Below are 24,474 nucleotides of genomic sequence, written 5' to 3' on the forward strand. Positions count from 1 at the left end.
TGGGGGCGTGGGGAGGTGGTGTGGGGAGCGGGCAGAAAAAGTTAATTGATGCTTTTGAACTGTGGTGTTGGAGAAGACTCTTGAGAGTCCCTTGGATTGTAAGGAGATCCAACCAGTCCATCCTAAAGGAAATCAGTCCCGAATATTCATTGGAAGGACTGATGTTGAAGCTGAAACTCCAAAACTTTGGCCACCTAATGAGAAGAGCTGACTCATTGGAAAAGACCCTGATGCTGGAAAAGATTGAAGGCAGGAGGAGAAGGGGATGACAGAGGATGAGATGGTTGGATGGCATCACCGACTCAATGGACATGAGTTTGCGTAAACTCTGGGAGTTGGTGATGGACAGGGAGGCCTGGTGTGCTGCAGTCCATGGGGTTGCAAAGAGTCGGACATGACTGAGCGACTGAACTGAACTAAACGATAGGCCATGAAGTAATGGAACCAGAGGCCATGATCTTCACTTTTTGAATGCTGAGTTTTAAGCCAGCATTTTCCCTTTCCTTTTTTACCTTCATCAAGAGGCTCTTTAGTTCCTCTTAACTTTCTGCCATAAGGGTGGTGTCATATGCATATCTGAGGTTATTGATATTTCTCCCAGCAATCTTGATTCCAGCTTGTGAGTCATTCAGGCTGGCATTTCATATGATGTACTCTGCATTTAAGTTAAATAAGCAGAGTGACAATATATATCCTTGACACACTTCTTTCCCAATTTTGAACCAGTCTGTTTTTCCATGTTTGGTTCTAACTGTTTTTTCTTGATCTGCATACAGGTTTCTCAGGAGGTAGATAAGGTGGTCTGGTATTTCCAATTCTTTAAGAATTTTCCATAGTTTGTTGTGACCCACATAGTCAAATACTTTGGAGTAGTCAATGAAGCTGATATTTTTCTGGAATTCTCTTGCTTTTTTATGATCCAACAGATGTTGGCAATTTGATCTCTGGTTTCTCTGCCATTTCTAAATCCAGCTTGTACATCTGGAAGTTCTCAGTTCACATGCTGCTGAAGCCTAGAGAGGGTTGCCTTGCCCTGCTCCAGGGGATCTTCCTGACCCAGGGATCGAACCCAGGTATCCTGCATTGCAGGCAGATTCTTTACCATCTGAGCCACTAGGGAAGCCCAATAATTGACTTTAAATGAACTGTATCTATGAACATATAGTAAAGAAATCAGATTTTATATCACATATATTCTGAGGATGCTTCATTAATTATGAAATAAATCACTCAAAATAATATAATAAAAGCTTCCCTAGGGGACTTCCCTGGTGGTCTGCTGCTTAAGACTTGGCATTCCCCATGCAGTGGGCATGGGTTTGATCTCCAGTTGGGAAACTAGGATCTGGCATGCTGCAAGGCTCAGTCACACACACACACACACACACACACACACACACACACACACAGAGTTTTCTAGGTGACATTTACTTCAGTTATCAATTCACTTAGAGAAAATGTAGACCTTTTTCCTGACTAAGTAAGGACAGCAAATTTCTATCATATCTTGAGACTTGATTGTTATAGAATCATTTTTAAGTTTAATGCAATGTTTTGGTCACAGAAAAAGATGTTCCATGATTCCTCTGGAATGTTTAGCAATATTCACTTTAAGAAAAATCTAATACTAAAAATTTGAATAACTTGGCAGTCTCGTTCAAATTTTATTGATTCAACCCCAGAAAATATTGAGAGTCAATGTTTCTTATTTATTCCTAAGTTAAATCTTTTAGGGCAGAAGTGACTATAGTTAAGATCTCTAGAACCATTTGGGTAACTTGGGACTATTAGGTATAACATCAAAATATCAAAAGTTGTTGAATAAATATAATTACTTATTGTACAATACTTCTATACATAAACATTTGTATATATACAATATTTGCATATGTACTTGTATACATTCTTAAATAATGATATCTGGATAACAGAGGTCTAGCATAGTCATCCATCATTATTTTTGACTAATAATTTGTTGAAAGAGTGACATGTTTATATATACATACATATATATTCTATTGTTGAAATACTGTGCATCATCTGATGATTTTAATGTTTTTGTATACCAATGTTTTAATCATTAAATGTATTAAAATTCACCTATGCTATGTAAATATACAAATATACACGTTTTTGTGTTAGACACATGACATTCACACATCCTATTTGGTCTTTTATTAAATCAACATTACAGACATTAGCTGACATGAAGCAGTTAAAATAATCGAGTCTGCCACATCTTTTATCCCAGTGAATCAACTTCTGATACTCTGAAAGTCTGTGCCCAGACCAATGGGTTCACAAAATTCCTAGCAATCTCAGAGAGGAATGTATTCACCAGCTGCTGAATATAGCCCAGTTAGGACTCCACCATTATTATGTGGGAAACATACTGTTTTTAATGGAAACTATTTCTTTGAAAACTTGGAAGATCTTTCTCGTTCTCTTACTGAATAATAATTTCCTGAAGGGAGTCTAATATTTATATTCTATAAATACTTTAAAATAAAACCACAGCAATAAAACAGACCTAACATTAAGTAGAAATTAGCTAGACTTTCCACTAAAATCAAGCCAGCTCAAAATATTAAGAACATGGCTAGCAAGTGATGGCAGATATAGATTTCCCGAAATCTAAGATATGATGAATATTTGGAACTAGATGCCAAGTTGGTGGCCAATGACTGTGCTTTGTGTATCCACAGACTATAGTATCAGAACTAGAAGTGAAAGATGAAAGTGGGTTGCATCGTGTGTTTATATGTATCAATTCAGTTCAGTTCAGTCGCTCAGTTGTGTCTGACTCTTTGCGACCCCATGTATCGCAGCACACCAGGCCTCCCTGTCCATCACTAACTCTCGGAGTTTACTCAAACTCACGTCCATCAAGTTAGTGATGCCATCCAACCATCTCATCCTCTGTCGTCCCCTTCTCCTCCTGCCCCCAATTCCTGCCAGCATCAGGGTCTTTTCCAGTGAGTCAACTCTTCACATGAGGTGGCCAAAGTATTGGAGTTTCAGCTTCAGCATCAGTCCTTCCAATGAACACCCAGGACTGATCTCCTTTAGGATGGACTGGTTGGATCTCCTTGCCATCCAAGGGACTCTCAAGAGTATATATAGTATTATATGTAATATATATGTACTACATAAAATATTACATATAATATTACATATGTTATATATACATTATATATATTATTGTATATAACATATACATATATATGCTATATACACACATATATATAGTGGAGAGTGCTAAGGTTTTTAACAAAAATTTCAGATAACTTCTATGTGCCTAACACTACACATGGTGCAGAAAACAGGAGTGAATAAGACATCTGGTTCCCAATCTCATGATGTTAATCACTTTATAAGCAAGTCAGCAAAAAAATTAAATGGTCAAAGGTTGTGATGAGTGTTGTGAAGGAAGTAAACAGGTGGATAAAGCAGAAAATAACTCTGGGAATCTACTTTAAATACGGTGGTCAGGAAAGGCGCCTTTAAGAAGTTTACCCTTTCATTGAGACCGGGAGGATGAGAAGGACTCAGCCATGAAAACCTGAGGGCCAGTACTCCAGGTGGAGCCTCAGTCAGTACAAAGACTGTGGGAAAGAACAGGGCAGAAGGAGTAGCCAAGGGGAACCAATGAGGCTGCAGTGTTGTAACTGACGAGACGAGCTTAGGAAAGGAGGTTAGAACCAGATCCTACAGGTCCTTAGTGACCAAAGTAAATAGCTGGGGATGTCTACCAAGACCCTTTAGACTCTGCATTGCTAAGCACACATCAGAAGGAAAGGAAAGAACACATTTTTGCCTGATTTAGTCATCCACTTTAATTTTCGCTAATTTTATAGGTTACATAACAGAACCAACACCTTGTATTCCACAAACAAAGCTTTTCTTATGGGCTATAGCCTACCAGGCTCCTCCATCCATGGGATTTCCCAGACAAGATTACTGGAGGGGGTTGCCATTTCCTTCTCCAGGGGATCTTCCCGACCCAGAGATTGAACCCAGGTATCCTGCATTGTAGGCAGACGCTTTATGATCTGAGCCACCAGGGGAGTCCCAAGTTTTATACTAAAGGATAATGTTCTAACTAGACATAATTTAGGAATTTACATTCAGATTCCAATCTCCAAAGAGCCTGTACATTGTTCAACCTGTACTTTGCTCTTGGGAAGATGTTATTTCATTTTTGTTTCTCCCATCTCTCTCTAGCAGTAATTTTAGTTTTCTTTGGGGTTTTAAATTTTCATTCTATTGTACTGGAGTGTGTGTAGGGGGGAGGGGAGGGGGCCTTGGTAATGGTGAGGAGAAACAAAAATGTTATGAAATATATAAGATGTCATAAGAACAAACTCTAAAAAAGTAAAACATTCTGCAATCTTGCATATAATCTTTGTGTATTTTTCTGAATTCTCGCCATTAATGACACATACTGACACAGTCTAAATAATTTAGAGCAACATTATCGTTTTCACTTATGATCTAAACTTCCTTTTAGAATCTCACTATTATGTCCTTTTTTCCTCCCATTAAATGAATAAAATAACCTAAGAGCTAATTCCAAAGTTGATTCTTCAAATGCAGTGAAAACCATATAAGTTTTCATGTGACCTACCAATAGCTGTAGTCGATGCTGAAACTGCAACAGAAAGCATTTGTAGAATCAAAAATAGTGGAATTTTTTCCCCTTAACTACAAGTAGAAAATCTATTATAAAGTGAATGCACTCTGCTATGAGTGTAATACATAAGGTACTGAAATCAACATCTCCAGCTGTTGGTAGGAGCTGGAGAGTTTCCCCTTCTCCAAGTGGCTACGTTCCCAAGTGGAGGTGAATAGAGGACAAGAAGGCGTGGATGGGGGTAACGGAGACCCAGATTCTGTAGAGAGCCAGGACCTGTTGATGAGTTAGTGGGTGGTAATAGCAGCGTTTTTCATGAGACAGATCCAACAGTGTTCATCCAACAGTGGGAATCATTATGTGCTCTGGTCTGGCTGAGCCATTCCTTTTTTTTTTTAGGAGAGAATTAATTAGAAATCAACATAAACAGAAAATGTGATAGTTTAATGGTAATGAATCTGCATGGGTGTGATTCCATAACTACTAAGTTTGCATTCTTGAATGAAACAAACTTCAGTTTGTGCTAAAAACAAACTCCACTTTGTTATATTAGGAATAAACTTGGATCTTCTCACCACATAGCATGCTCAAGTGGCATATCTCATGCTGAAGTCTTAGCATAAGCAAACAGCAGGCAAGGGACTTGTGGTATTTTAACAGGCACAAGAAGATGTGCAAATAGTGGGTATACCATTAAATAAATCCAGCTTTATGTTTGACATCTGAAATCCTGAGCAGAAAAAAAAAAAGTGGATTTTTCTCCTAGGTTCACAAAATTGCTGACACAACAGAAGGTGCAGACATGCATCTTTGTGAGTAGGATGTGTTTTTGTATTTATGTGTACCACTCACCGCGGCACTGCCTCAGTCAGAAATGGGGCTTCCACGCTTCCTAGAGGAGCACAGGGACTGGGAGAGGAGAACTGGCTTTGGACTTAAACCGAGTTCTGACATTTACTAACTGGAAAAGCAAAGTGTACCTCTTCATCTAGCTATTCATTTAAGTGATTGAGTTTTCTAAACATCCAGACATGGGGCAAGTTGGTGAACATTCAAAGATGAATAAGACCAATCATCTGTGTTGAAGAGTTCACAGTCTGATTATTTATTTAGATAGACAACAATTGTGTAACCTCTCTGAATCTAAGCTTCCTCACCTGTAACCTGAGAATATCTACCTGACAGACATAGTGGGGGTGGGGGGAGGGAATTAAGTGAGAGCATGTGTAAGCACCTAGCACTATTATAGGTGTGTGTGCATACGTGCTAAGTTGCTTCAGTTGTGTCTGATTCTGTGCGACCCTATGGACTGTAGCCTGCCAGGCTCCTCTGTCCATGGGTTTCTCCAGGCAAGAATACTGGAGTGAGTTGCCATTCCCTCCTCCAGGGGATCTTCCTGACCCAGCGATGGAATCCACCTCTCTCATGTTTCCGACATTGGCAGACTGTTTCTTTACCACGAGTGCCACCTGGGAAGCCCACCCTTATAGGTACCTGTTACAGATCAGTAAGTGTAAGACACTTTGTTTTACCTGAGAAGTACCAACCACGTTCTTGCATTATGTTTGCTCTTATTCAAGGCAGCTGGGAGCTTTGGTCAATAATAACTCTTCAAAAGCCTCCAAGCAAGGAGACAGGAGATGTGGGGAACCTTGAAGAGCCAAGGATTCACTAACAGTCATAGAGAGGGGCTACTTTTTAAGGACTGCAGACACAACTTTTAATGAATATCCAAGATGGTCTTACACAACATTCTGAGCACGAAGTCCTCTGGGACTCTAGCAATCCACTGAAGACAAGAACCTGCTTCAACAGATGGAAAGAGGTCAGGCATGCCATGGAAGTGGTACCAGAATGATAACAAAAACCCTGAAGGGTCTAGAGTTACGTCCAGACTAAAGTCTAGACTAAACTTTGCTATGTGTGAAAACGACCTGGAGTACTTGTTAATAATGCAGATGCATAGGTTTCACTCCAAAACACTTTGCTTTTGGGAATGAAGAGGCGGGGTTAGGTAGCTCCATCTATAACAAGCACTCTAGGTGAATGTGATGGAGATTATTCTAATATCATACTCTCAGTATCAAATCATGGCCATCCTCCCAACTAGGTACTTATTCAGTGATAACTGGAAATTCTCTACTAAGGACTGAGAGACAAAACATGGTCCCTGGCTCAAGAATTCTATAATACCATAGTAAAATAGTCTGTTTATATTCTGAGGGCTATAAATATATAGTTTAGAAATGAAGTACAGCAGACATTAAAAGGTAGGCGCAATTACTGATGATTGAGGTATTTGAAGATTGCAGAGAGCAATTAGGAATAATTATGGGACTTAAGGGAAGAGAAGAATTAGACAAATGGAAAGAGACGGAATGTTATGAACAGGAATGTTCATAACAGGAATATAAAAAGAATATTTGGGACAATGGTGAATATAAAGCTGTGGAATTTTAAGGGATCTTAGAGCTCTTCCTTCTCTCTTAAATTTCAAATGAGAACACTGACACCCATAAAGTTAACCAGCTTCCAGCTGATAGAATCATAAACCTTTGGAACTTTAGAGGGATTTAGTTCAAACAACTTCCCCAGATGAGTCTATTTAATCATGTTTAGTAAAACAAATCTTATGATATCTGGGGGCAAACAATGTAATCATTTTACAGCATCCCATCATATTGAACATATTAAAACATCTCCCCACAGTGAATGTAAATCTGTCTTTCACAAAGTTCATGTGCTTAGTTGCTCAGTAGCGCCCAGCTCTTTGTGAGTCTATGGACTATATCCCACCAGGCTCCTCTGTCCATAGGATTTTCCAGGCAAGAATACTGGAGTGGGTTGTCATTCTCTTCTCCAGGGGGTCTTCCTGAATCAGGGATTGAAGCTGGGTCTCCTGCATTGCAGGCAGATTCTTTACCATCTGAGCCACCAGGGAAGCCCTCATTTGACAGTACTTCCCAAGTAATCCAACATACCAAATAAACTTAATCAGTTAAATGCCTTTCTTTGGGGTATTCTAGGGGCCCTCTGAAGCATACTATTAGGTTGGAGCAAATGTAGTTATGGTTTTGGACCCTGAATTTTAAATCATTATAATTAGGCTCAAACACATTTTTATTAATCAAAATAGGAACCATTACAGTCAACACATTTTTGCCGATGAGAAATAAGTTTGTTTATTCCTATAGCATAAAAATCCATACTCTGGGATTCGATGAACTCTTGGAAAGCATTTTCTGAGTCCTGTTGGTTGCGGAAGCATTTTCTGTGCAAAAAGTTGTCAAGATGCTTGAAGTGGTAGTCAGCTGGCAAGAGGTCAGGTGAATGTGGTGGAGGAGGTAAAACTTCGTAGCCCAATTCATTCAACTTTTGAAGCGCTGGTTGTGTGACATGCAGTCAGCCATTGTTGTAGAGAAGAATCGGGCCCTTTCTGTTGACCAATGACAAACTCAGGCATTGCAGTTTTCAGTGCATCTCATTGATTCGCTGAGCATACTTCTCAGATGTAATGGTTTCACTGGGATTCAGAAGGCTGTAGTGGATCAGAGAGGCAGCAGACTACCTAACAGTGACCATAAACTTTTTTGGTGCAAGTTTGGCTTTAAGAAGTGCTTTAGAGCTTCTTCTCTGTCCAACCACTGAACTGGTCATCAACAATTGTCATATAAAATTCACTTTTCGTCACATGTCACAATCCAATTGAGAAATGGTTCATTGTTGTGTAGAAGAGAAGATGACACCTCAAAACAACTATTGTTTTGATTTGTGGTCAGCTCATGAGGCACCCACTTATTGAGCTTTTTACCTTTTCAATTTGCTTCAAATGCTAGAGAACTGTAGAATGGTCAACGTTGAGTTCTTTGGCAACTTCTGGTGTAGTTTTAAGAGGATCAGCTTCGATGATCCTCTCAACTGATCTTTATCAAGTTTCAATGGCTGGCCACCGCACTCCTCATCTTCAAGGCTCTCCTCTCCTTTGCAAAACTTCTTGACCCACCTCTGCACTGCATGTTCATTAGCAGTTTTGGGGCCAAATGAGTTGCTGATGTTGCAAGTTGTCTCTGCTGCTTTATGAATCCATTTTGAACTCAAATAAGAAAACTGCTTGAATTTGCTTTGTCTAACATCATTCCCATAGTCTAAAATGCATATAAAATAAACAGCAAGTGATAATTCATTAGCAAAAAAACATAAAGAAATGCACATTAAAATTATGTAGAACATAACTGCATTTTAAGAATGTATTCCAATATCAAATGGCTAAGTTCAACAACACAAAACCAAAATTACTTTTGCACCAACCTAATACCATAGACCATGCTCAATATGCTTTCTGTTTGCCTTAAGACAATTTGTCAGACAATACCTGGTGCCTAGGATGGAAAGATAGATAAGACCTAGGAGTTTCAAGTATGGTTAGAGATTACAAACTCAGTTAAGCCAGCGTGGTAAACTCTGTGTACAAACCAGGCAGAAAGCAAACACCTAGTTGGCAGATTTGAGCTGGATTTTGAGAAATAAGGAGAAACTGGGTGGGGGGTTTGAATTTAATCTTAAATGTAATCTGGACGAACTGTTTATGGACAAATCCAAGACATGATCTAATTTGGTTTTAAGTGAATCCTCTCTGATGGTGAGAAGAGATGTACTGGAGAAGGAAGACTAAAATTGAAGGAGTCAGTAGGATGTTCTGTTCTGTACCTGGCACTGCTGTCAGCTCAATTAGTATAGCATTAACTGGATGTTAAAAAGAAAGCACAGATCTTAAAGTTATTTCCAAAGAAGATGGGCAGGACTGACAGGATTTGACAATCAGTTTTCAATTGGCAAATGAAGGAGTAATACATGTTGAATTGGGGGTTTCTAACTTGGGAGACCAGGCATAAAACGATGTGGTAACTGAGATAAGGGAATTCAGATATCAAGCCAGAGGACAGGTGATGAGGGAGGGAGAAAAGTAGGTAAAAATGATTGTTTTATTTTGAGGTCCTGGGGCTTAGACTTGTCTTATTTCTCTTATATCCCAAAGCCATAGCACAGGACAAGGCATATTAACAGGTTCACAATATACCATAAAGAATAATACCCTAACCCCCTTCATTTTATTAAAAAGAAAAGTCAAACCCCAAAAAGCAAAAGCTGAGGTTTATGGAGTTTGGTGCCTTGACAAGGATCTCCTAGCATTAGTGGCACTCTTCAGCATTTTTTTTTTTTTTTTTTTGGTTTGACTGGAATGTAAAATTTGTGGAGAGAAATAGAGGGGAGAGAAAGTTAAGACTAAACATAGGAAGCAGGCCAAGGAGCTGACCATGACGATAACAAGGCTACATCATGGTTTTGAAAGGTGATGGGACTTTAGGAAAAGTTGTTCTTGCAGTATATGAGTTCAGAACACAAAGCTGGGAATCACAGTGCTTGTGATCCAGCAGTTTAATCATTACACCTGAGCATGTGAGAACTTAGGAATGGAATATAAGAGTTCTCCAAAACCAAAGAGAGCTAAAATGCTGACACTAAGTGTAACTTCTTACAGGATCAATATCCCATTACATTTTCCAGTGTTTGAGATCATTCCCTGATGTTCATTTCCCTGTGATTAGTCATTGTGGAAGACAGGTATTGGAAAGTTAGTTATTAGTATTGCTCAGAGTAGGAGCACAGACAGTTGACTGTTATACCTCTGATGTTCTATCTTCCTTACTGGATGAAAGAAATGTTCCTGTGGTCCATGACAAGTGATCACTCTCCATTGAGACTATAGAGCCAAAATCTTTAGTAACAAAAAGAGATCCAAATTGGTTCATTTTCTATCATGCCAGCAATAAGCATGTTCCTTTGGATACTGTATCATCAGAAAGCTCTCAGTCAATTTTAATCAGGAGGCTAATTTCAAGGTCCTAATTCATGACTTTATATATAACAAAAGTAAATGACTATAGGCAATGAAATAACAAAATGGGAAAGTATTTTATCTTTAATAATTTTATAAATTAATATATTACTCTGAATCTTTATTTTTAGTTTCTTTTAGCTTATAAGGACTATTGAGGGAGTCATGGGTTTTGAATTTTATTCTTAGATTTAAAAGCATTTTTGTTCATTCTTTAAAATGGTCCCCCTTTTGGGGTACCCTTTTCCCTCAGAATTTCCGCACATCCCACCTTCCAGGATGAGCTCACCCTTGGGTATTACAATGAGAAAGGAACTTCAAGAACCATCAATTCACCTCATCAATCAGTAAGAATAATCTCATCCATAACAAAGATTTCCCTTAATTTATATGCCTTTGTTGTCAGACTCAAAGAAAATTTTATTAATAGTAGTAATTTCACAGGAAGATAAAAGAGGATTCTGCCAATGCAGGAAAGGCTATAAACTTGTAGTGAAACAAAAGACATATTCCCCTGTAAGAAACCTGAGGCTGAGGTTTGCCACTTACCACCTTTATGATGTTTATACAAATCACTTAACATCTTTGAGCGTTATTTATAAAGTGAGGATGGTAAAACCTGCTCTGCTCATTTCATAGGATATTGAAAAAATCAAGACAAATATGAAAAAGTGCTTATAAGTTACACAAAATTATTGGGTTGCCCAAAAGTTCGTCTGGGTTTTTCCATAAGATATAAGATGTTCCATAACATCTTATGGAAAAACAAAAGTTCATCTGGGTTTTTCCATAAGATGTAGGATGTTCCATAACATCTTATGGAAAAATCTGAATGAAATTTTTGACCAAGCTAATATATTGATATGTTTGTTATTGTTAATAATGGGCATGATGGTACTCTACCATCTCAGGACCAGATTTGAACTTAACCATTCCCAGGAATAGAATAAGAATACATTTGACAAGAAAACTGACAACTTTATTTTATGGGAATATGTATAATTGAGTTATTTTTTTTTAAATTGTGTCCTCTTGTGAGTCTTGTTACACTAGGGACTTTTTAAGGTTTAGATCTTGGAGTAAGAAAATGAAGAGATTGTGAAATAAACAGCCAGTGAACAGATAATTTTCTTTGAAACGACCATTAATTAAACAAATAGGAAATCAGATTGCTGGAAGATCCACAGAGCACTTCTCTGGAATATCAGTCCTTGGAACCATCTGCTGTGTGGTGTTTGGTGTTACAGAATGGCCAAAGGAGTTGTTTCTCCTCTTGGCTCCACTGCAAAGTGAGTTTGGTCAAGTAATTCACTTCTCTGGCCTCTCTTTTTCCTCTTAAGTTACATAAGGGAATTATACCACAGACATAATTTCCTCCAATCTTCCTAGCTATTAAAACATGTTGTACACCTAATCCACATGGCTCTCTCTCTAGTATTCTCAATTTCAGTAAATGGTACCACCCATTGGCTAGAGCCAGAGAGCCAAGCGCCCCCCCATTCTCCTCTCCAATCCCTTTGCTGTGAACAGAGCTCGCATCTTCCCATTTCCCACCACCACTTCTACTCCTGTTGAGCAGTGACTGTGGACTTTTCAGAGCAGTAGCTGTGATCTTATCAGGCCCCTGCTGTAACAACAGTTTAAAGGCTTATACTTCCCAAGCAACCACTTCTGCCCGTGAGCCCAGTTTACTCTTTCAACCTCACTTGTCTAAGAAGGCGTTAGTAGTTCTGTCTCAGTAGCAGAAAGAGAATTTCCCTCACTTAAACCTCCTCTGGCCTTCTTGGTTAATGGACTTAATGAAAAGCAGAGTCTAATGGAGAAAACAGTGCTTCAGGCTAGAAGATCTGGGTACACACTTAGTTTGACCCGTGCTGACTATGTCATTTTGATCTGTTTCTTAATTAGTTTAAGCCTTAGTTTCTTCATTTCTAGAACAGTTAACTATATATTGATATTGCACAAGGCTGGGGTGAAGTTTACATGAGATAACAGACATAAAACACTTGAGGGTCACCTCTCTCTACTCAAAATCCATCACAGGTTAGTAATAACACACAGAAAAGAAGTGGGTCATATAATTTTCAGGAATCTGAATTCTGATAACTGATCGACTTAAAGCTATCAAGTGATGTTAGGAAAGATCACTAATAGACTTACATAGAAATCCAAATAACTTGTTGACATGCATTTGCCAAACTGGTGCTTTAAGTATTAATAGATCGGATTGTATGTTCCATGTAACGGTCAAAGGTTACTATAAAAGGTTTGGAAAATGCCTCTGAGATATGAACAAAAATGCACTGTGTTTAAACATACAATATTTTAATGCTTGTTTGATAAAAGGAATTCCAGTTAATGAACTGGTGTGAAAGTTCAACTATAGATATTGTTCAGTGACAAAAAAAGAAATTCACTCAGCTAAACCATGCTGCTCCATTACAAGCTTTACCTAACAATGTCAACCACTTTTATGGTTTGCATGGCAAACTTCCTATGATTGTCACAAAGGTCATGCTAAGTGATGACTCCTATTCATCGGTCATAAATTTTCAAACAAGAAAATACCAGGAGACTCAATAAATTCCAGCGTTTTCTGTTGATCTTCTACTTTCCTGTTTTTTCTTTACAGTATATCTACTGTCCTTATTCTCCAGAGAAAAACCTGGATGTTCATGAGGCTTATTTGTAAATAATTCGATTTCCATTTCTATTTAAACAAGCCCTAAAAAAGAAGAGCTATATAGCTTCGAGTATCTTGCTAATCTGGCTTATTTGTAAACAATTTGATTTCCAGTTATATTTATGCAAGCCTTAAAAAAGAAAAGTTATACAGCTTAAGAGTGCTTAACAGTTCTTATTTATTGTAAGCTGATTATTGTTTAATTCTGGTTTCATGTTTCTTTTCCCTTTAACCACTGTGATGTGCTACGAAGGCAGGTTTCACATGTGCTTTGCTCACTTTTGTAAGCTCAGCACATACTAAATGTTCAATAAATAACTGTTGAATGAATAAATGAATGAATTTATGCTGTTTTAATAGGGCTAAGTTTAATTTCAACTTTTCCCCCAATAGAACTTCTTTTCCATGTGTTAGTTTTTAAAAATATGATCTAAAAAACCCCATGAAAGTACAAAGAGAAACTTATGCTGCATTCAAGCCCTAACTCCATATTTTGAAGTTTTGATGAATAGTTGTCAAGTTTAGAGAATGCTACAAGGAAGAAAGGAAAAGTTCTTTGATCTTACTGTTAAAGGGACTTCAAGATCAGTCTCTTGCTTTCAAATAAAAAAAAGATTAAAAATCAGATTTTATAACGGCTGCAACTGAATCACAGACTAAATGATTTGTCTAAATTATACAGACGAGTGTTAATCAGAAATCAATTCACCCACCCTCTAGTGTGGCATTTCTCTAACCATAGTACAAACTCACAAAGATCAAGATTCTAAAAAGCCAAGGAAAAAGATATTCTCCTTCAGTGAAGTTTATCAAGTTTCCATTTCATCTTCCTTAAATCTCTTTCTATTTTCTTTGCTAAATCATCAACAAATACAGGATTCAAGTGGGATCCAACTGGAGACTCAGCATCAGATGGTTGTCATAATAAGTTACACTCAAAATAAGGAGGAATAAAATCTCATTGTATATATTTTAATAATATTCTTTATAGAGCATTGTTTTTCTAAAATGATTTTCAGTAGAAAAAAAAATCCTATGGAAAGTGAAGAAAAATCCTACTCCTATAAAGAAGAAAAAATTACATATACTAATAAGAAATCTTAGATTGTGACTTGTCAATATAGAAACTGAATTAAAATTCTTGGCTTTTTATATTTTAATGTAGGCCTTAAATCATCAAGGGAAGGAAGAAACAATAATTGGTATAAAGGATGAATACCTTTTCTAATCAAGTATCACAGTAATCATCAATATAGTAGAATTAATTTAAAATTCAGTCAGTGAAGCCTCCAATGCTTTAAATTACTTAGCTGGGTAATCTCCTAGTATATAAAACACTTGATCATGCCATGCAAATAGGAAAGCACAGATGTGGACTACTGCTGTTCCACCCATTGAGGCTAGGGTACCACTCCGTTTTAACAAGTGATATTTGATATAAGCATTAGAGCCTAGCCATTATCCTTTTTAGTAGTTCTTGAATAATATAGAAATGAGAACTTACATCAGATAGGATCTCAGATGTATGACTTCATTTTCTTGGGAATATGGAGAAATAGCTAAGAACTGTATTTAACTGGCAGGGTTGATCAAAAAAATCTGTAATTGCTCCTCACTTTTTATTAAATCATTAAAAACACCAGTAGTCAAGTTTTACTATTCTCAACTTAATCGAACTCATTTCCCCTACATTCTGTGTACATTAAAACATGTCATCTCTCTGGTAATAACTTAAAATAATATTTTGCAGCTCAGGTTCCATAGAGTTCAATCTAACTCTTGTCTTGATTTTTCCCCCCCTTCATCATTGTCTCTAGTGTCCCATATCGGATCTGGGCATCAGATAGCATAAGGCTTGTTGTTGCAAACATTAATAAGATCTATCATTTGGGAAGACTTACTTACACTTTGTTTCATCTCTAATGGAAAGGATTTCTCTAAATATTTACACCAGAACAGTTGTCAGAATGAATCCTGCAAAACTGCTGGCATACTCCCAGGAGCAGGGAGCTGGTGTTGGGGGGGAGGGGAGGATTCCTGGTCCCTGGTTGTCTAATCTTAAGCAGTCCTAGATTTTCAGGAAGCTTCTTGCTGGAACATGAGGGGATTGTATTAACAAAAAGGTACTTCAGTGTGTAGACCAATTCAAGTGAAGTATCTGAACAGCCACTTTCATTTATTGCTCTTGTAAAAATGGCTCTCCATTGGCTTTAGATTTAAAGTAAAAGGGACGGTTTAGGTTTCAGAGACCCAGCAAACAAATTGTACATGAGGAAAGAATCTTGTACTGGAACTGTGAAGAAACATTGAAATCATTCTACCCAATGGCCCTCAAGGTGCTTTAATATATAGAAATGTCTTGTTCCCTCCATGAATTGCTGAGCAAGAGAGTCAGCATGCAAGAATTAGACAGGAGAGAAGTGAGACCTGCCAAGATAAATGCCAAGATAAATGTAGCAGTGTTTTATAAATTAACTCTGCTGTCTGTGTGTTTGTTTTTTCTTTGGAAGAGCCTAAAATTAAGGTTATTTGACTCATCTTAGTAATGGTTTAGAATTTGAGGAGTGGATGAGGAAGTTAAGTTTGGGCTAGAAAGGGGAGAGAAAATATCCTACACTGGAAAATCTCGGCAATTTTCACTTGAGATGTGTTCTTATCTGATGAACGAGAGTATTTCTGCCCCCAAAGTCTATGAAAGAAGTAGTTTGGTTAAAAAACGATTCCACAAAGGTTTCTGGGTTTGTAAGCACTCCATTATAGTATGGGCAGTTTATTAAGTTCAAAGGCAAACAGTTGACAATGAATTCCGGGAAAGTCAATGAGATGTCCATGTGGGTACCGAAAACAATAGAAGTAGCCTGAAATGGTCTAGAGCTACTCTTGCTGGAAATCTCCCTTATTCTATTAAAAATTAAATGTTGAGGTATGGGCACATAATGGTCACAAGTCTGAAAATGCATATGAATTAGGGCTGGCTCCTGGATGCTCCATGCTCGGTAGAATGGCACATGCTATTGATTGTACTAGGGCCAAGAATGCATCGACATGATCTTGCAAGTCTAGCTGGCTTCCAAGGGAATCCCACTGATTCATGTTAAAAGCTTGGGTTTACATCAAGCTCTGGACAGAACTGGAATGCTGGATGGATGTCTTAGAAATATGCTACAGGAGACACTGCCCATTTTAAATTATAATAGTCTTTGTGGAGGGAGCTACAAGTTAACATCTTAATTTTGGCATCAAATGAGTGTGTGAATTGAGACCAGAGGGGCTTAAGGATACTACCTTTGGGCTTTACTTCTTGTCACCTAATAGTAATAAGGGTCCTTTTAAACTTAGATCAAGAAATTCATCATGCAGTGGAAAATAAGACTGAAATCTGTAAGAGACAAACCTTTAGGGACTCAATGAAAAGTCAAACTGTTAGTTGCTCAGTCATGTCCGACTCTTTGTGACCCCATGGACTGTAGCCCACCAGGCTCCTCTGTCCATGGGGTTCTCCAGGCAAGAATACTGGAGTAGGTGGCCATTCCCTTCTCCAGGGGATCTTCTCGAGCCAGGGACTTAACCCAAGTCTCCCACATTGCAGGCAGATTCTTCACTGAGCCACCAGGGAAGCAGCTCAATATGTGGTCCTTTAGCTTGTGGCCAAGCAACATTCAGGTTCAGTTCAGTTCAGTCGCTCAGTTGTGTCCAGCTCTTTGCGACCCCATGAACCGCAGCATGCCAGGCCTCCCTGTCCATCACCAACTTGAGTCAGTAATTCCATCCAACCATCTCATCCTCCATCATCCCCTTCTCCTCCTGCCTTCAATCTTTCCCAGCATCAGGGTCTTTTCAAATGAGTCAGCTCTTTGCATCAGGTGGCCAAAGTATTGGAGTTTCAGCTTCAGCATCAGTCCTTCCAATGAACACCCAGGACTGATCTTCTTTAGGATGGACTGGTTGGATCTCCTTGCAGTTCAAGGGATTCTCAAGAGTCTCTCAAGACTCTCAAGAGTCAGGCAACATTAGTCTATATCTTTTGTATTTCATGGCAGAAATGACATGTCATCAAAAGGTATGATACAAGTAAGCACATTTTGCTGCCAAGTTTCCAAAAGTTAAGATTCTTCCATTCTTAAATCAGCTCATGGTCAAATTTAAGACCAAAGAAAATCAAATACATGATTCACTAAACTGCTATCATATTGATAGCAGATCATGATAACTCTTTGGCAAAGGGTATGAGTTCAGAGTTTACTTGCCCAGTGTTACCTGGAGATTGCCAGTTGCCACAGAAGGCTGGCAAGAATAAGAATCTGACTTGCTGCCTTTCTGTGGATTTAACAAAAGCAATCTCACCCATCCACATGTTTAAACAAAGAGACACTCAGGTCACAGGAGTCTAAGGTTTAAGATCATGGGAGTACTGAAATATACTGACGTCATTCTGAATCATAAAAGAATGTCAGACTTACCACATTTAGGACACTTATCAGTGGGGACTCTGTGTCTTTGTTCAATTAAAGATCCAACACTTGAGGTGACAGGATAACCCTTCTGGGTATTTGAGGCAATGCCAATAGTTTCAAAGGTGAACTTTCACTGAGATTATTAAGGATAGATATATATGTGATACTTGAGTATTTTCCTATAGAAAGGTTAACAATCTTTTCCCATGCTAAGTTGCTTCAGGCACGCCTGACTCTTTGTGACCCTGTGGACTCTAGCCCTCCAGGCTCCTTTGTCCATGGGGGGATTCTCCAGACAGGAGTACTGGAGTGGGTTTCCATGCCCTCCTCCAGGGGATCTTCCCAACCCAGGGATCGAACCAACTTCTCTTACGTCTTCTGCATTGGCAGGAGGGTTCTTTACCACTAGAGCCTCTACTTTCTAACACATTGAGAGCTTAAAATCAGAGCACCACTTAGCTCTTAATAATTTTGACTTAGCTACTGAGCACCACACTTCAAAATGGTATTGTTTTCAGTAAAAGAAATCCTAAGTTTGCTCTTGGTGTTTTCCTAGCTCTAGAGGTTTTAGAGCTCCTATCCTGTGTAATGTACTTCTGTTTTTTTTTTATTTCCAAATATTACTTCAGTAATATATCTAAATTGACCTTAGGATGTTTACAAAGATCCTTTCCCTTCCCTCCCCATCCTAATCGGACACCTCTTGTACAAAGACTCAGGCTGCATTCCTGGAGTTCTTTTTATCTACTCAGGAAGGGAGGAGGAGAGTGTACAGTGGTGACATCTGGAGCTCTGAATGTGTGGTTTGCCTTCATGCAGGCAGACAAGGTGGTTTATAAGATGACCGTGATTTGCACTGGGCACGTATACTGGCGGCAAGTTTCCATCTCGTGCATGCGTAGGGTGAATAACCTATTGAGGAAAAAAATTGGTGGAAAAGCATTGTTTTCTGGTGGGTTTCCTGCTGTCTGTAACTCATGATTGCTCCCAATCCCCAGGGACAAGTAACTAGGTCTGACCACGGAGCAATGGCTCAAGCGTGCTGTGATGACCCCTGCCCCCAAAGCCTGGCTTTCCTCAGTCTAATTGCTTTTGGCAATTGTGGTTATTGGGATTTGGCCTAGTGACTCACTGGAACCCAAATTCTCCCAAGGAGCCCCCTTAACAAGCAGAATTAAGTCTGACAGGAAGCCCAGACTTCCACTTCACTTTTACACGGAGTTTTCCCTGGCTTATGGCAAGGCCTGAACATCGTTCGTGGGCTAGAAAAGAATAATAAACAAGATTTAATGAAGATGGCCACTTAAAGAAGAGCACATTAGGAGGGAAGGAAGAACAGTAAGTTCAAGGATAAACAACCTACTGCAAAACTTCACCCATTAAGATAGAGTTAAAATTATGCTGTTTATAGTAGTTTCATTGATCACCAGTAGTCAATCTAAAGTTAGTCAGGAACTGTAGAAACCATAAAAGAAAAAGATGTTTATATTTTATTAGAGGCTATTTCCTAACCATTTCGCTTTTCCTGAAAACAAAGAGGACTCTAGGGCACAATCATCTGTAAGACTTGAAAACAGTTGTTTATGATGATGTAGCTCTGAAAAACATCTTTGGTATGGCTGATACCTCATCTTCCATCCTATTTACTGCCTCCCTCACCCCTGCTGTAGTTCAACAGCTGACTCCTGTTTACTCTGACTCCTGAATCCACTTCTCCTGGCAGCAAGGTTCCCATCAGGGAAACCAACAGCAGCATCTGTCACACTCTCCATCATGTCCTACTGTGGGCACTTCGGTATCTCTCCTTAGACTCTGAACAAGACAATTCTAAATCACATGATCTCGGCCGCACCAGTCAGCACCACAAGTTTAAACAGGACTCAACTGATTAACAAACTGGGGCTATCAGATAAATAAATGCTCTACATTTTAAACTACTATCTGTTCAACGACACAGCTCTCATCTCTTATCATAATCCCCACAAGTCTATTTTGTCTAACTCTCATGAAACTGGCATTGTTTTCAAATTGTTCAGTTGTCAGTGTTATCCTCAGATGAAGGTTTCACTAGAACTCAGTTTTGATGATGGGGAAACAGTGGAAACAGTGTCAGACTTTTTTTGGGCTCCAAAATCACTGCAGATGGTGATTGCAGCCATGAAATTAAAAGACGCTTACTCCTTGGAAGGAAAGTTATGACCAAACTAGATAGCATATTAAAAAGAAGAGACATTACTTTGCCAACAAAGGTCCGTCTAGTCAAGGTTATGGTTTTTCTAGTGGTCAAGTATGGATGTGAGAGTTGGACTGTGAAGAAAGCTGAGAGCCGAAGAACTGATGCTTTTGAACTGTGGTGTTGGAGAACTCTTAAGAGTCCCTTGGACTGCATGGGGATCCAACCAGTCCATCCTAAAGGAGATCAGTCCTGGGTGTTCATTGGAAGGACTGATGCTGAAGCCGAAACTCCAATACTTTGGTCATCTGATGAGAAGAGTTGACTCATTGGAAAAGACCCTGATGCTGGGAGGGATTGAGGGCAGGAGGAGAAGGGGACGACAGAGGATGAGATGGCTGGATGGCATCACTGACTCCATGGACATGAATATGAGTAAACTCTGGGAGTTGGTGATGGACAGGGAGGCCTGGCATGCTGCAATTCATGGGGTCGCAAAGAGTTGGACACGACTGAACAACTGAACTGGACCGAACTAGCATCACCAGGATTGTTTTTGAAAATGCAGATGTCCAGGTCCCATCCCCAGAGATGGTTGTATCTAGTCTAGGGTGTAGTCTGTTTTTTTTTTAAGATCCCCAGGTGATTCTAATTTGAAATCAGGGTTGAAAATCATTGTACCAAGGCCCATAAAGCAAGAATTCAGGGTGGAGGTTACTGTTAATGCTCATGGTAAAAGGAAAATAAATAAGAGATTTTATGAAGCACCATAAAGATAACTTTTCTGGATAACAAACACTAGCCAGTGAAATATCTATTGTGGTTATAAATTACATAGAAGGATTTTGATATTTAACTGCAAAATTACAGACTTTGCCCACATTCTCATGCCTTAGTTAGTCTTCTCTTGAATTGTACACCATAGATGGGAAGAATAATCTTCAAGTACTTCATATAAACGGTGCCATTCTATTGCTTCTAAGCAACTTTTTACGTTTAAAAACTATCAGTAGGGCAGGTTTAAGAAAGGAGAGGAAAAACCACCAAGAAAGGCAAGAGATGTGGGAAAGAGTGTTAGAATACCAGAAGCAACCTCTGGAGTAAAAGTCTGAAGAAGGCTTATGGTTTGTTAAATGAGGAGGAAGAGATATTAAGCAACGAGAGGAAGGGAAAGGAAAAAAAAGTAGGGTAGGGTTTGAGAGCCCCTGCCCCATTCCCCGCTAAGATTGCTTCAAGTACTCCAATCCCAACAGTTGAAGTGACATGAAAAAATCAAGGAGGGCCATGAGTTTTGGAGTCAGTCCTGAGCCGGAAGCCCAGGTACCACATCTTACTCAAGTGACCTCAGGCAACTGATATGAGACTATTGGCACCTGTCTTACAGGTTAAGGGTGAACACTCAGATAATATTTGCAAAAACATCAAGGACAAAGTCTGGTACCCACAGGTGATTAAAACACAGCGCCTATTTAAATCATCATCATCACATTACTCACTTTAATAAATAAATATACATGCACATTCAGATAGAATGCATGTGAATATAACAGTGGTTCTGAGAACTATAAAACTATAGCTGCCATGCGGTATCTATACACACTTTGTCATAACATTTCACCTCTTTCTTATCATCTAAATGTGACTGATGCTGCCTCTTCTTATAGGACAGCCTTCGACGAGATGACCGTGTTCACGTATGTCCGGTCCCATTGTATGAAGGTACAGAACAATGGGAAAATAGCTGATCTTTTTCTTACCAGCTAATCAAGCACATGTTAAGAAAAGAGTGTTCTAAAATAAGCATTTCACAAATTATGTCATTTTATATTGTGTGGTGGTGGCTTGTATTATGTGGTTATAAAATGGGGGCTGCTTTACCACTTACTCTCAGGAATGTGCTTTGTATTGGGGTATAATTATAAATGTGCTTACCAGCTAGTTTTCTAAGGGCAATTTTTGGGAGTGAATATGGTGCATTGAATTATTGTGTATCCATTTTAGAAAGAAGTTTTAAGGTAACTAAATCTCAATCTCATGCCCCTGTCAACTGCTCAGAAGAAGGAGGACAGGCATGCTAGAAAACATAACTTGCTTCCTGATACAGAAGACCCAACTTGACTAGGAGAAGCAAGCAAAGGCATGGGACCTGGTTGTTACTGTGTAGTAGTGTCAGTCATGTTTGACTCTGTGATCCCATGGACTGTAGCCAGCCAAGCTCCTCTGTCCTTGGGATTCTCCAGGCAAGAACACTGGAGTGGGTTGCCATTCCCTTCTCTAGGGGATCTTCCCAATCCAAGGATTGAATCCAGGTCTCCTGCATTGCAGGCAGATTCCTTACCATCTGAGCTACCAGGGAAGCCCTAACTGGTTGTTACTGAGGCTAGACAATTACTCAGAGGGAATGTTGCAGAAATAGTTCATGTTCTATATAGATGTACTGAATTCCTTCAAGTTTCAATCCATTCTGATAATTTGTGTTTATTTTATTTTTAAACTTTTTATTGGGATATAATTGATTAACACTGCTGTGATAGTTTCCGGTGAACAGTGAAGGAATTCAACCATACATATACATTTATCCATTTCCCCCCAGACTCCCCTCCCATCTAGGCTGCCCCGTAACATTGAGCAGTGTGTACATGACCATCCCAAAGTCCCTAACTATCCTTCCCTCCATTCTTCCCCACTGGAGAATTTCTTATTTTAAGAGAGTGTACTTCAAAAATTCTGCTTGAAAGTAGAATGCTATGAGTAGATGTTAGATCCAAGTGGCATGACATAAAAAATCACTTTTACACTTTAGGAAACATCTTTTCTTACTATAAACTTTTTTAGGTCTCCTAAGATCTGTGGCAAACTAATACAGCTCCACAGTTGATGAGACCTACAAGTATGATCTTCAGTTGGAAGTCTTGGCAACATAAAATTAAAGCTCCTGATACCAGTGACCACTCTCTTATGTGCACAAACAGGGCTATAAAAATGAGTAACTACAGTTGAGAATGATGTATTAGGTTCCTTAAAACAGATGAAGTGAAGTGAAGTGAAAGTTGCTCAGTCGTGTCTGACTCTTTGCAACCCCATGGACTATACAGTCCATGGAATTCTCCAGGCCAGAATACTGGAGTGGGTAGCGTTCCCTTATCCAGGGGATCTTCCCATCCCATGAATCGAACCCAGGTCTCCTGCACTGCAGGCAGATTCTTTACCAGCTGAGCCACGAGGGAAGCCCAGACGAAGCGCCTTGTTTTTCATCAGACCTGAGTCCTTACACTCCAGAGTTTGCTGACAAATGTGGCTCTCTTCCTCTTTTCCCTTCATATACACTCTTCTGCTCTGTCACTCTCATAACACAGGGTTTTATAACTTAAATCTGGGTCACTGTAATTGCCACTTCCACCCCCAGCACAGGCCCCTTCTAAAAACCTGTCGTTTAAGGGAGTTCCGAGGCATCTCTCTGGTTGGGATTCCAAACCAGTTCCCTGTGACTCTTATGCCTAAGGACAAAATGAACATGCTAGAGATGGAGTGTATGGATTGATGCTACGGCTATAGTCTTCTGGCACTAGAAATTGTGATGTGGGGGGTGTGTGTGGGATAACATAATTAGTTCAGTCTCTCTGTTGATAAGTTACTTATTAATCTTTATATGATGAATTTACATTTTACTTACAATAAATGAAGACTTCTTATATTCATTTATATTCTTCATCTACTAAACTTAGTTAAATAAGATAGCTAAGTTTAGAAGAAATAACTCCCCACTTCTGCTCATAGTTCATGCTCTTAGACCAAAAGATTAAAGGTTGAAGAAACTATAGAATCATTTAGATCTAAATTTTTAAGCAACCACCTCACTTCATAGATGAGGAACTGAAGCTTTGTGTGGTACAGGGCCTTGTCTGGGTTATTCAGATATTACTAGCAGTGCTGGACCTAGAACCCAGGTCTTCTACATCTGTCTACTTTTCCCAAAACACACTTGAAATTCTCCCTCAGTGATGTCTTAGGTCTCAGGCTTTAGCATGGATTTATGGTGTTTTTTGTTATCCATCACACTATGAAGGTCAGAGGGGAGCCTCATAAGGTAGTAATTTGAAGACTGGGTTAGATACTTGCATAAGGCATAAAACATAGAGGGAGTTAAAGGCTATTAAATATGTATTTAATTGGGCAATCATATCCTTTAGGACCGTTAAATTTTCCTTAAAAACTTCCAGAAGAATTTTAGTAACAGCAGATGGTACTGGTTCCCTTGCCAAGATTACAAATAAGGCAGAAACATTCTTATCAGATAAGAGGCACCTGCAGCCATGTCTTTTTTAAAGTGAGTTTTTGAAATTATTCAAACATTTTATGGTTTGGATAATTGTGAATAGTGAGGAAGTGGGAAGAGAAGTTAGGTAAAAAGAATTCAGGTCTTTTTCTTAAAATTTTCATGTTGTTGAAATACCTTCAGAGCAGAAAGTGGGATTTCTTAATACTCAGTGGGATCATCAGCACCCCTACAATCCTTGAGAATGGAACATTCCATTCTTTTCAGCAGTGTTGGATGCGTACTTTAATCAGAATACTAGTAGTAATCCTGAATGGAAAGATCTGATGGACAGAATTAAGTAAATAGAAAAAATGGAC

The 24,474-nt window shown here is 39.0% G+C and overlaps 1 protein-coding gene across 2 annotated transcripts in view; it reads right to left on the reverse strand.

Moving 5' to 3' along the window:
- RSPO3 (R-spondin 3) overlaps positions 1 to 24,474 on the reverse strand; it is a 93,174-nt gene that overhangs the window by 62,808 nt on the left and 5,892 nt on the right. The window lies entirely within an intron of this gene.

The sequence above is a fragment of the Odocoileus virginianus genome, chromosome 19, assembly GCF_023699985.2.
Source record: "Odocoileus virginianus isolate 20LAN1187 ecotype Illinois chromosome 19, Ovbor_1.2, whole genome shotgun sequence".
Taxonomy (NCBI): Eukaryota; Metazoa; Chordata; class Mammalia; order Artiodactyla; family Cervidae; genus Odocoileus; species Odocoileus virginianus.